At 45.6% G+C, this 14,226-nt stretch overlaps 1 protein-coding gene across 23 annotated transcripts in view; it reads left to right on the top strand.

Annotated features, from left to right (window-relative positions):
- The window catches only part of LOC118971619 (uncharacterized), a 605,019-nt gene that overhangs the window by 52,877 nt on the left and 537,916 nt on the right, over nt 1-14,226 (top strand). For 20 of the 23 annotated variants that reach the window (XM_073239449.1, XM_073239446.1, XM_073239447.1 and 17 more), the window contains one exon: nt 8,445-8,669. The exons of the other annotated variants lie outside the window; for them this stretch is intronic. The gene's annotated coding sequence lies outside the window, so the exon portion shown is untranslated. The remainder of the gene's footprint in view (nt 1-8,444; nt 8,670-14,226) is intronic. 23 annotated transcript variants of the gene reach the window in all.

Raw genomic sequence — 14,226 nt, 5'->3', positions numbered from 1 at the left:
ACTGCCTTCTTCCCTGAATTCTTGCTTTCCTGGACTGGTCCTCACCAATACAGCACAGAAGCTGTTTAGCTCCATCCTGCACCTGAGCTAAGATGCAGGAGGGAAGGCAGAAGGAGCTGGTGTTGCTATGGGCCTGAGTAGCTTGAGCCTGGTGCAGGATGGGGTGGCCCCTCATCTGAGGCACAAAGGTGGGTCACATTGAAGAGGAACAGCAGGGGCAAGGCCAGAGCCCAGAGGAGTCCAGTGTGACTCCTGCAAAGGGTGCTCGGGCAGTGACCAGCTTTGCCTGTGCCCATGGGTGCCAGGTTACCTCTGGGCTTCATCACATGACCTCTCTGACAAGAGGTTTGTAGAGGCTTTAAAAGAAAAAAAGAAAATGCTCTTGTAGTTTTCTTGGTGTTTTACAAAATACCTCTGAGTAAACCCTAGAGCTTATTAACAAAACAAATTCACTTCTCCCTATCCCTGAATTGGGTGGTGACTTGGTTCACCCCCACTGCTGTGTAGTTACTGCTTGCCGAAGGGCTCTCCAACATGCTTGGTGGGAGAGATGAACTCTATCTAAGCTGCTCACCCTCTTCTTCTCGACTGCTGGAGGAGGTCTCTTGTGACTGCCCTTGCAGTCACAGCTGGGCTGGCTTGGGGCTTCTGGTTACAGGGACAGGGATGCCTGTCCCCCACCCTGGCCAGGACCCAGGCACAGTTCTCTTAACTTCACCTGTCAGGACTGCACAGCCCTGAGGTTACCTCAGCTTCCAGCTCCACTGACCAGCTTGAGGTTTCCAGATCCTGTTGTTGTTTTTTTGTCCTCTACCTTTCTGCCAGAAACAGCTCCACTTAAAACTGGGGCATGTGACTCTCTGGAGGACTTGTGCCGGGGGATGATCATCAAAAAGCCTCCACAGGGATCCGGACGATGCTGCGGTGTGGCTGCATCCAGCCCACCGTCTCCTGGACTTGCCATAAGAATGAGGAGGGAGATGTCTAGGCTGGCATGTGCATACAGTGAGACAACGAATTTGACCGGATCTGTGCTGTTGGAACTCAACCAGGAGTTGGGAGGGGTGCAAGTTGTAGCACTCCAAAATCTCATGACTATAGACTATCTATGGTTAAAAGAACATATGGGATGTGAACAGATCCCAGAAATGGGCTGCTTTAATTTGTCTGATGGTTCAAGTACAGTTGGACAATATCCATCATATCATAGATAAATTTTCACAAATGCCTAGGGTGCCTAAATGGTTTTCTTGGCTTCACTGGAGATGGATGGTAATTATAGATTTGCTTTGTTTATGTCACCGTATTCCTATTATGTTAATATGTGTGTGCAAATTAGTTAGTAGTTTAAAACCTATACATACTTAAGGTACTATACAAGAAGATATGTCAAAGAAATAATCAATCCTCCCAAGTTTCCTTCATATGCTACATCTATAGCTTTTCTTCTTCCTTCCTAATTACAACCCTTAAATAGAATTCGTGCCTCATATCGAATTTACCGAGTATCATAATTCCTCCAGGTGGTAAAGATACCTCGAGACAAATGCTGGGCATAGAAGCCACAGGGCATAAATCTGCAAAGAAGTAAAAAGCTAACCTTTTCAAACAATATGGCTTCTCTCTCACTTACCAACTTTACATTTCCCTGTATGGCCCCAGAAGATGACTGGTTAGCCAGAGACGGGTAAGATTCCTCAAGGGAGGAACAACCTAAGACAGGCACAGTCGCAGGGGGGCCATCAGGTGAGAGTTTGGGGATCAACAGAGGTGAGGCTCAGAACCTCACCCCCCCTGCTTTGAGAGAAATCTTCTGCATCCGTGGATGTCTTGCTGCCCTTGTCTAGCCTGGATTAATACTTAGTCCATAGGCACACACCTGATCATCTGATCATCTACATTTGCCTTCTTACAGCACTAAACTATGTTTTCTACCTTTATCTTGCATCTACCTACCACTTCAGCATTTTATTAAAAATAAAAATAATAATAATAATAGGAGAAATGTGGGATCAACATATAAATCAAGTACAAAAATCAAACGAATATTCATATTTGACCTGATTGTTTATAGGTCATATTGCATGATCAAAACCGAAAGTTTCTGTGATGACTGCCCTTGTACTGTTCACCATGTAAGAATTTATTCACTATGTAAGAATTCGTTCACCATGTAAGAAATTGTTCGTTATGCTTCAGAAGATTGGAGACTGACGAGAATTAGGCTTGAGATGGATTAATGATTGTACATTGAACGTTGACCCCCCTATACTGAATTTTATTGTTGTTAACAACCATTTGATCAATAAATATGAGAGATGCCTTCTCAAAAAAAAAAAAAAAAGAAAAAAAGAAAAAAAGAAAAACTGGGGCATGTGAAAATATAGGGCTTTATACTTCCAGATATGGCAAAGGATCTTTGTTATGTAATGATCATGTATGTGTGTGTTGTGAGAGAGAGCGAGCAAGCATGGGAGCTCTTTAATGGTCTGCCTCTCCAAGCTCTCATAAAAAGCGTATCAAGAATTAATTGCCAAGACTAATGTCAAAAAGGTTTCCTCCTATTATTTTCATCTTGGAGTTTCATAGTTTCATGTCTTAACATTTAGTCTTTAATCCACTTGAGTATATTTTTGTATATGCTGTGAGATGGGGCTCCAATGTCATTCCTTTGCATGTGGTTATCCAGTTTTCGCATACCGTTTGTTGAACAATGTATCCTTTTCCTGTTGTTATCCTTGGCTCTTTAATCAGATGATCATATTTGCTTGTTTCTGTGCTCACTCTTCTATTGTGGTGTATGTCTGTCATGCCAGTACCATGCTGATTTAATTACTGTAGCTTTGTAGTCTGGTTAGAAATCAGGAAGTGTGATGCCTCCTACCTTGTTCTCTCTTGATTGTTTAGCTATTCTGGGTATTTTGTGGTTCCATATGAACCTTAGGATGTTTTTCTACTTTTGTAAAAAAACACCATTGAGATATTTATTGGGGGTAGCACTGAATTTGCAGATCACTTTGGGTCAGATGCCAAAAGAATAGGTAACAAAAAGGAAAAATAAACAAGTGGGGCTGCATAAAACTAAAAAGCTTCTGTACCACAAAGGAAATAATCAAATGAAAAGGCAACCTACATAATGGGATAAATATTTGAGAATCATGTATCTGATGAGGGGTTTATATCCAAAATAAGTAACTTCTACAACTTGGTAGAAAGAATTGAAAAATGATCCAAAAACTTGAATAGGTGCTACTTTAAAGCCATAAAAATGGGCAACACACACATGAAAACATGTTTAACATGACAAATCATCAGAGAAATATAAATCAAAACCAAAAGATATAATCACACATCAGTTAGCATGGCTATTATAAAGGAATAATAATAAGTGTTGTTAGGGATGTGGAGAGACTGGAATCCTTCTACATGATGGGAATGGAAGTTGTGCCACCACTAGGGAAAAGTTTCTTTTATCTTTCTTTTTTGTTTTATTTTTGTATCATTAATCTGCAAGTACATGAGGAACATTATGTTTACTAGACTCCCCCAATCACCAACTACCCCCACAAACCCCTTCACAGTCACTGTCCATCACTGTAGTAAGATGCTGTAAAATCACTACTTGTCCTCTCTGTGTTGCACAGCCCTCCCCGTGCCCCCCTCACACTATACATGCTAATCCTAATGCCCCCCTTCTTTTTCCCCACCCTTATCCCTCCCTTCCCATCCATCCTCCCCAGTCCCTTTCCCTTTGGTAACTGTTAGTCCATTCATGGGTTCTGTGATTCTGCTGCTGTTTTGTTCCTTCAGTTTTTCTTTGCTCTTATACTACACATATGAGTGAAATCATTTGATACTTGTCTTTCTCCGCCTGGCTTATTTCACTGAGCATAATACCCTCTAGCTCCATCCATGTTGTTGCAAATGGTAGGATTTGTTTTCTTCTTATGGCTGAATAATATTCCATTGTGTATATGTACCACCTCTTCTTCATTCATCTACTTATGGACACTTAGGTTGCTTCCATTTCTTGGTTATTGTAAATAGTGCTGCGATAAACATAGGGGTGCATCTGTCTTTTTCAAACTGGGCTGCTGCATTCTTAGGGTAAATTCCTAGGAGTGGAATTCCTGGGTCAAATGGTTCTGTTTTGACCTTTTTGAGGAACCTCCATACCTCTTTCCACAATGATTGAACTAGTTTACATTCCCACAGCAGTGTAGGAGGACTCCCCTTTCTCCACAACCTCGTCAACATTTGTTGTTTGTTTTTTGGATGGTGGCAATCCTTACTGATGTGAGGTGATATCTCCTTGTGGTTTTAATTTGCATTTCTCTGATGACAAGTGATGTGGAGCATCTTTTTAGGTGTCTGTTGGCCATCTGAATTGCTTCTTTGGAGAACTGTTCAGCTCCTCTGCCCATTTTTTAATTGGATTATTTGCTTTTTGTTTGTTGAGGTGTGTGAGCTCTTTATATATTTTGGATGTCAACCCTTTATCAGATCCGTCATTTTTTAATATATTCTCCCATACTGTAGGATGCCTTTTTGTTCTCTTGGTGGTGTCCTTTGCTGTACAGAAGCTTTTCAGCTTGATGTAGTCCCACTTGTTCATTTTTGCTTTTGTTTTCCTTGCCCCGGGGAGGTACGTTCATGAAGAAGTTGCTCATGTTTATGTCCAAGAGATTTTTGCCTAAGTTTTTTTCTAAGAGTTTTATGGTTTCATGGCTTCCATTCAGGTCTTTGATCCATTTCAAATTTACTTTTGTGTATGGGGTTAGACAGTGATCCAGTTTCATTCTCTTACATGTAGCTGTCCAGTTTTGCCAGCACTATCTGTTGAAGAAACTGCCATTTCCCCATTATATGTCCATGGCTCCTTTATTGTATATTAACTGACCATATATGTTTGGGTTAATGTCTGGACTCTCTATTCTGTTCCACTGGTCTGTGGCTCTGTTCTTGTGCTAGTACCAAATTGTCTTGATTACTGTGGTTTTGTAGTAGAGCTTGAAGTTGGGGAGCGAGACCCCCCCCCCCACTTTATTCTTCCTTCTCAGGATTGCTTTGGCTATTCGGGGTCTTTGGTGGTTCCATATGAATTTTAGAACTATTTGTTCCAGTTCATTGAAGAATGCTGTTGGTAATTTGATAGGGATTGCATCCAATCTGTATATTGCTGTGGGCAGGATGGCCATTTTGACGGTACTAATTCTTCCTAGCCAGGAGCATGGAATGAGTTTCCATTTGTTAGTGTCCTCTTTAATTTCTCTTAAGAGTGTCTTGTATTTTTCAGGGTATAGGTCTTTCACTTCCTTGGTTAGGTTTATTCCTAGGTATTTTATTCTTTTTGATGCAAGTGTGAATGGAATTGTTTTCCTGATTTCTCTTTCTGTTAATTCATTGATAGTGTATAGGAAAGCAACAGATTTCTGTGTATTTTGTATCCTGCAACTTTGCTGAATTCAGATATTAGTTCTAGTAGTTTTGGACTGCAGTCTTTAGGTTTTTTATGTACAGTATCATGTCATCTGCAAGTAGTGACAGTTTGACTTCTTTACCAATCTGAATGCCTTGTATTTCTTTGTTTTGCCTGATTGCATGGCTAGTACCTACAGTACTGTGGTGAATAATAGTGGGGAGAGTGGGCATCCCTGTCTTGTTCCCGATCTTAGAGGAAAAGCTTTCAGCTTCTCGCTGTTATGATGTTGGCTGTGGGTTTGTTGTATATGGCCTTTATTACGTTGAGGTACTTGCCCTGTATACCCATTTTGTTGAGAGTTTTTATCATGAATGGATGTTGAATTTTGTCAGATGCTTTTTCAGCATCTATGGAAATGATCATGTAGTTTCTGTCCTTTTTGTTGATGTGGTGGATGATGTTGATGGATTTTCGAATGTTGTACCATCCTTGCATCCCTGAGATGAATCCCACTTGGTCGTGGTGTAGTTTTGAATTCAGTTTGCTAATATTTTGTTGAGTATTTTTGCATCTATGTTCATCAGGGATATTGGTCTGTAATTTTCTTTTTTGGTGGGGTCTTTGCCTGGTTTTTGTATTAGAGTGATGCTGGCTTCACAGAATGAGTTTGGAAGCATTCCATCCTCTTCTATTTTTTGGAAAACTTTAAGGAGATATCTCTTAATTGGTCTGTTTAGATTTTCTTTTTCTTCTTTGGTCAGTCTTGGAAGGTTGTATTTTTATAGAAAGTTGTCTATTCTAGGTTTTGCAGCTGGTTAGCATATAGATTTTCATAGTATTCTCTAATAATTTTTTGTATTTCTGTGAGGTCTGTCATGATTTTTCCTTTCTCATTTCTGATTGTGTTGATGTGTCTAAATTCTCCTTTTCTCTTAATAAGTCTCGCTAGCAGCTTATCTGTTTTGTTTATTTTTTCAAAGAACCAGCTCTTGGTTTCATTGATTTTTTTCTTTTGTTTTATTATTCTCAATTTTGTTTATTTCTTCTCTGATCTTTATTTTGTCCTTCCTTCTGCTGACTTTAGGCCTCATTTGTTCTTCTTTAGACTATTCATTTGTGATTGTTCTTCCTTCCTTAGCTAGGCCTGGATTGCTATATATTTTCCTCTTAGAACCACCTTTGCTGTGTCTCACAGAAGTTGGGGCTTTATGCCGTCGGTGTCATTTGTCTCCATATATTGCTTGATCTGTGTTCTAATTTGGTCATCAATCCATTGATTATTTAGGAGCATGTTGTTAAGCCTCCATGTGTTTGTGAGCCTTTTTGTTTTTGTACAATTTATTTCCAGTTTTATGCTTTTGTGGTCCTAGAAGTTGGTTGGTAGAATTTCAATCTTTTTGAATTTACTGAGGTTCTTTTTGTGACCTAGTATGTGGTCTATTCTGGAAAATGTTCCATGTGCGCTTGAGAAGAATGTGTATCCTGCTGCTTTTGGGTGTAGAGTTCTGTAGATGTCTTTTAAGTCCATTTGTTTAGTGTGTTGTTGATAAGAAACTTAGTTTCTCTTTAAAGATAAACATTTAGAGACCATCTGGTTGATCTGCATCCCTTGCTCTTTGTCTCTCAATTGCCTATAAATCCCCTAGAGAACATACCACTACAGACCCTCATCCCATCCTGGTGTGAAGCAGGAGCTGTATTTATTTTCTCACTGTATCTCTAAATAAAAGCCTCTCCCTGGCACTCCTACCTTGACTGTTAAGTTCATTCTTCAACTCTGCAAACAAGAACCCCGATGTCCATGTGAACGGAAGTTCTTTACCATCAGTAATTACAGAAATGCAAATTAAGATGACAATTCAATGTCAAATCAGTAGGTAAATATCCAAATATGACAAAACCAAGTGTCATGAAAGATTACAAGCAGGAGAAGCTAATATGCTAATCAGAGATGAATACTAATTCCATCAAATAAAAAATAACCTCTATTTAATATGCTCCATTACTTTAAATACATCACACACACACACACAAAATGCCACCAACACAATATGTTTATGGCTTGTAATTTTTATGTTTTGTATATTGAAAGACCTGTTTTAGAATTATTAGAGGAAAATTTTGAGCATATATCACTTCTTATTTTGTTCATACAAATGTAAAAACCAAATATATTCCTGGAGGCATTTCTAAATACTTTTACATGAATGGCAGTCTGAATTCTGGAAACACGTTGCTCATGTTTTTCCATGAAGAAGATGGAAATCATCCCCCCAACCTTAACCCTCTCTTAATTTCTGTTCCACCAAACCTGTGAGCATATAACACGGTTCTGTTTTATGTCACCAGCTTTGAGAAGGTTCAATACTCAGCAGTAGATAACTGGAATGTCCCTCATTCAGAGAAAGCACTGCAGGCTTGCACAACCTTTTTTTCCAGATCCTTCTATCTCTTGGGTGACTTCAGTGTTCACATGAATGACCTTTGCAGCACTCCAGCATCCCATTTCCTGTCTCTCTTTGCACACAGTGATGTCCTTATTTAAGCCACCTGAGCTGCCCTCTTTCAGTTTGCCAAAAAACGTCGGAGTTCCTCTGGGATTTCAGTGGCTGCCTATAAGGGTTTGAGATAAGGGACACATGGAGGCCTTATCTTACTGCCCCTAAAAGACCTTATTACCCCACCCTGGGGTTACCAATGGGCAGGACTCTGAGCTGAGCCACAGGTTACAAAGTCAACATGCCAACCTCCCATACATCATAAGGGACAACACAAGTAATAGTGTCTGCAGGTTGGGGTAAGGGCCACTCAGGGAGTGGAGCTCCTTGCCTTTGGCTAGTGTTCTCCCTCCACCAAACGCTTACCTCTTCTGCCACAGCAGGTACAGGTGGATGTTCACAAGGCCAGGGAGCCTCAGTGAAGGGCGGGAGGGGCTGAGGCCCCTGGGCACTGGCAGAGGCAGGGGCAGGGGCTGGGGCGGAAGGGAACAGGTGCTGACTGCTCTGATCCCTCCCCACCTCAGGAAAGAGGAGAGTGACAGAGGAGACGATGGAAGTGAGGAGCAGGCGCCCCTGGGTGCCTCACCTGTTCCTGGTGCTCCTGCTGCCACATGTGCTGCTGAGCACAGGACAATCCTCATACAACCCCTCAGGCTGGAGGAATGTCTATGAGGACACAGGCAGCCCAAGGAGGAGAAGAGGCTGCAACCCTGTGAGGCTGCCATCGACATGTATATCATCCTCGACGTGTGAGTAGCCCTCCCACCCTGGCCCCAGGTGCCCCTCAGGGTGTGCCTGTCCCAGGGTCACAGCTGTATGAAGTGGCCCAAGGGGACCCCTGCCTCAGAGAGGGGGAAGCAGGGACAGTTACCATTGGGTTGTTCTGGAAATAGCAATCATTCATGGAATGAATGCACCTGGTTTATACATACTCTAAGAATGATAATCCTGACATCTTTAGAATTCTCAACCCCTAGTTTTCTCACCTGTTGACATTTTTAGATGCAGCCTGGAAAAGCGGAAGGAATGGTAAAGAGGAGAAGGATGCCCTTGTGTCTGTGGGAATCTCACATGTATACATGACATTCAGAATGTTTATGGGCATCAGAGAAGGACCTCCTTGCAGGCTTTTCTCAATCATATGATATATAAAGGACATCAACCATCACAGCTCCAGGGAAAGAGCCCAAGGACACCATCCTTATTTACTCCCCTTTCCAGCCATGGAATCTTAACCACAATACTCAGTCAGGGAGCTTGCCCTCCATAACCTGTAAAGAGCAGACCTACACAGAGGAGCATTTGCTAAGACTTTTGAACCCTGGGCAAGTAGGGCTCGTGGACACACTTCCCACCTAGACATACGAGGCCATGAGGCCCCCACCTCCTTCAGCATCCTCACTCTCCATCCAGGGAGTCAGGTGGGAGCTGATGGGAGGGGAAAATCTGACAGTAGGGACAGGAAGGGCCTGTGGCTTCCCTGCCAGTCACCGCATGGTGATAGGAGAGCAGTGGCCCCCGCCAGCTCCTGCCTGTCCCTGGCAGCGCTGCTGGAAAAACCTTCCATGTCCAGAGGGGCTCTGCTTTGCAGACTGATAAGAAAGAAGGGAAATAAATAGCCTGAGTAGCACATCCTCCCTGGCCTGAGGAGCAGCACCTCTTGAGAATGTCTCTTCCTGCCTCTGTGGGTGCTGGGAAAATGGTGGAGCGAGCAGAATTTGGGTGCATCAGGAGGAAGTACTGCCATGTCACATATGGACTTCCAAATGGACCCCAAGCTAAGGGGACACGCTGACATAGTGTGATGCCCAAGAACTGAGATCCAGCAGGGGATTATTGGACAGGACTGGGTTAGCCTCTGAGCCTGAGGCTTCTGAGTTTCTAAAAGGCTCATAATGGAGGATGGTGCCAAATGTCCTGCCCCCTCATATGCCAGTAAAGGGCCAGACTGGAGCAGACGGCTGGGGATGGACAGTCCAAGGGGAAGCGCAGACCAGGAGAGCCAAGAGAATCAAAACGTTTTCCAACTGACACATCCTCTCAATCCTTGCCTAATAGCCTCACCTACCCATGACCAAGCATCCTGGTTTCCCATGAAAAGTCCATCATTCCTGAGGACAAGTGTCTGGTTTGTCACCCTGCCTCCCCTCACACTGATTACAGTCACCACCAGGAGACCCACAGATGTTGCTGAGTGTGTGTGACCAGCTTCACCTCTGGACAGGGAGGAGCTTGGCAAAGAGCCTGCTGGCAGTCTGGGAGGCAGAACCTCTGCCCTCTGCACTCCTCTGACTCATGGCTCCTTTGTTTTAAGGTCATATAATGTAGAAGGAAATTGGAAATCTATACACATACCAATTTACAGATGAATTGGTGCAGAAGTTCCAAAAGTACAGCCTCTTAATGCTGCAGGGTGTCTTACTGTGCCAAGCAGAAACACAGCTGCTTAGGCTTGATGGACATGGGAGGCCCTCGGGTCAGGAACACAGAGTCCTTAAGTGGGGAAGAAGGAAGATCACACTGGGTCCATTGGTTCACGCTGGTCCAAGCTTTTTTACGCTTGGGAGTTAGGCCACTTTGGTCCTTGAGGTCCTTACAGGGTAGAAAAGGAACTTAAGTCAGGCTGACCAGTAACCCAACACTTGGTTAAATGGTGGTGAGGGCAAAAATGAAGGGACAGAGTCTTGCCATGGTAACAAAGGACAAAGCAAGAATAACAAGGGAAAGAAATCAAGGATGCCCTCCCGCAGCATGTGGAAACTTGAACTAGTTCTTGAAGGATGGGAAAGACAGAGTAACAGGCATCATCAAGGAGACTTGTGTAGTGAGTGGTCCAGATCACAGGGTTGACTCTGGAGGGCTGGGAGGTGATGCTCCACAGGTGAGCCTGGGCCCAAGGCAATAGAGGCTCATAATGCCCGGCTGAGGGGTTTGGATATCTTCTGTGAGCATCAGAGAGCTGTGGATGATTCTTGAACAGAGGTCTGACATGGTCAAACCTGTGCTTCAAGAAAAAACTCCATAGTTGAGTGTAAAGTGACCAGGGACAAAAGCCAGGACCCCTAGGAAGCTCAGCTAGGGATCTATGGTAGCAGTTTAAGTAAGGGATAATGAGGTGAGGGCTCCAGAGGAGAATGGCCATGGAGAGCAAATGGAGGGATGTGATTTGAGTGGCCACCAAGAGGGAGAATGATTTCTTGGAGATGAGAGGGAGGTGAAAAAGTAGGTGGGAAGGAAGGAAGGGTGGTGAGTGTGTAAAGACCTTTTCAGTAGAAAAGAGGTCCATGGGAAACCTCATGCAGGGGTGTGTAGGCATCCATTTCCTTGTGAATGCATGGTGTGCATGCGTGTGTGTCACTTTAGGGCAGTATAGGGATGGAGCAGGATGCGATCCTGGTATTCCCTGCTAGGGAGGCACATGTCTTACACGACTCAGAACCTGTCACTAAAGTTATGGGAAGTTCCAGTGTTTGGATAATAGGCTCCCAAAATGGAAAAGTTCATGGGAAGCAGGGAAATGGGCATGGAGACGTCTTTCGCTACTCTTTAGCATCTTTTAGCCTATCACTATGGCCTCATACTAGCCCATGCCTCCCCCCAAACCCAAAACTGCAGACACCTTTCAACACATTTGAAAACATGCCAAAACCCTCATGAAGCTCACATTGAACAGGTCAGTTATGCTTCAATTCTCTAAGGCAGCACCAGCGGGCAAGGCCACAGGACAGTCAGAGGACTGAGGGGCTCCCTGGGGCTACAATGGGGAGCCCACCTGGGCTGCCTGGGCTGCACTCAGCGCCCACCATGACAGCCCTAGTTCCCTGCCTCCCAGGGACCCTTCCAGGCCTGACACTGGCTGAATCCTGCCCTGCTAGACACTCCCCTCCTCTCTCAGCCCAGCCCTCCACCTGCCTTCAGTCCTTCCCTCCATGCTCAACCCTTTGACTAGAACAGGCTGTGAGGATTCCTGGGATCAGATGGAACAAAGGTGAGGGTCCTTTATGGACGCTGCTGAGCACCAGCTGTTGTGTGGCATTCCCTGCCCTGGGCCACTGGGTAAAGAGGGAGACAGAATCAAAACCAGGGAGTGGGCTACATTCAAATCTTGATGCTTCATTGGAGGGTGCTCCCAGGGGTCAGGTGATCCCAGGATTTGGTCCTGAATGCCAGGCTGGGACAGGGTGCTGGAGAAAGGCAAGATGGGCCACATCCCAGGTGGGTCACAGGTGGGATGTGGGAGGTTGTGGAGCTTCTGAATAGCTGGGAGGATAAAATTCTTATGGAGACAAATGACTGGAACCCACCTGAGAATGGGTGCAGCACCAAAGGGAGTCCCAGGACCTGTGGCACAGGGCTTCTGTTCAGGAACATGGAGAGAAACCAGGAGCAGCAGAATAGGCAAGGGTGGCCAGCCCTCGGGAGAGGGAGCCTGATGGTGCCAGGGCATGGGGACAGCACTACCAGGTCTGACCCTGAAGAGAAACCAGAAGCACATGGCAACTCTGTGGGACTTGGGGGTGGGGGAGAGACCTGTGTGGGTTTGAGGTGGTAGAAATCCATTCCATGGGAGGGACTCTCACAGAGAGGGGGGAGAGAGAGAGGCAAGGGTGCTTTACCTGGGCCTTTGGAGGAGCAACTGCCAGACAGGAGGAGGAGGAGGAGGAGGACACTGCCACCTCCAAGTTGGGGACCCAGGGCCCAGGCCTCATAAAACTAGAGAAGGCGCATGGAGGACCTCCGTGACCCTCTCTGGGAAGTGAGGTTGAAGCCCACTTCTTGGATAGAGTGTTCAGGACAGGAGTGGGCTCAGGAATTGGAAAGATGTGAAATCCCGTCTGGGAGAGTGGTATTTTAAGGAAGTGGTCCTAACAGGGCATCAGGATCCTGGAGTCCCTTTTATGAGCAGAACTGGAAGCAGGGCTGGAGGGGCAGCACTCCCAGGGGAAAGCTAAGTCAGACAAGAGAGATGCCAGGGGAGGTGGGTCTTGGGCAGGGGCTGCGGTGGACTCAAAGGGGCGGCACATTGGGGAGTGCTTGCAGTCAGTGGGAAATCTTTGAAACTGGGGAGAGGAGGAGAGGGTGTTTGCATTGGGCTGGGCAGGGCCTGCTTTGGCCTGACCTGGCCATGTGTCCCAGGTCTCAACCTGGGGCTGGACAGGGCAGTGCTAGATCTGGGGCCCTCAGATCTCACCCCTGGGCAGCAACTCTTCTGCCCATGGTGAGACCCCAGTTTTCAGGGCCCATGCTGTCCTTAGCTATGCTGCCCAAGTGCCTGTGACTTTGTGCCCTGAACCTCGGTTTGCAGATGGCCCCAGGAGTGCCCCAGGTGAGGTCTGGAGCTGGGCCAGGCCTGCACAGACCTGTGGGAATTTTGCACAGACCTGTGGGTGTGCCTGCTCTCCTGCCTTTGCTCATCTGTCAAGTGATGCTTGTCCAGTGAAATTGCTGGAGTTGCCTTTCAGGGCAAAGATTGTACCGTCGGGTAGAAGTGACAGTTCTGTAGGAAGAACCCTGAGCTGGGCTCAGTCTCCTCATGTGCAAAGTGAGTCCTGGGCTAGGGCCCCTTCTTGTCCCAGGAATAAGCAACGCAGCCTTCCAGGGGTGTGGATGGCAGATGTTCGGGTCTGGGCGTCCACTCCTCAAGAGGGTGAGTGTGGGGAGCAGTGCCGGGACCCTGGCAGCCTGTGGCGGCTCACCCCCGGTCCTTCTACCAGCATGGTCGGGCCGCTCTTGCCTCTCCTGCAAATGACAACATTGTCATCCTGATGATCGCTTTGTCTGCTGGGAAGCTGCCGCCAAAGATCTTTCAGGAGACTAAACATGAAGTGAGTCCAGTCTGCCCCACCAGCACGGTGCTCCTTGTGTTTGGTTGTTTGGGTATTTTATACTCCGTGTCTTCTCTTAGGCTAAGAATGCTTAGAATTTGGGGGCCAAGGTTTACCTCGTGGGTGTAAAAGACTATTCTAAAGACCAGGTAATTCTGAACAAGTAACCAGGTGTCATCTGTGAGTCTAATTGACCAAAGGTTTCAAATGTGGCTTTCACAGGATTGCCCAGAAGATGGGCCAGTAACCCACCCCAAGTGTCTCCACAGCGATGCTCCTACAGAAAAAATAATGAACAAGTGTCACGTAAAACCCACACAACAGAGGTGAGGGTGGAAGAGCTTTCCATTCTCTGAGGGTGGGCTGCTGGCAGATGCCAGGGTCTGGCCCTTGGTGCCTAACATGGCATGAGGCAAGAGATTGTCCCCTGGAATGGCCACCTCTGAGCCACCAATCCCTGGTCACCAATCTTCTCTTCCTT

Source organism: Manis javanica, chromosome 6 (assembly GCF_040802235.1).
Source record: "Manis javanica isolate MJ-LG chromosome 6, MJ_LKY, whole genome shotgun sequence".
NCBI lineage: Eukaryota > Metazoa > Chordata > Mammalia > Pholidota > Manidae > Manis > Manis javanica.
This window is presented reverse-complemented; position numbering and strand designations above follow the sequence as displayed.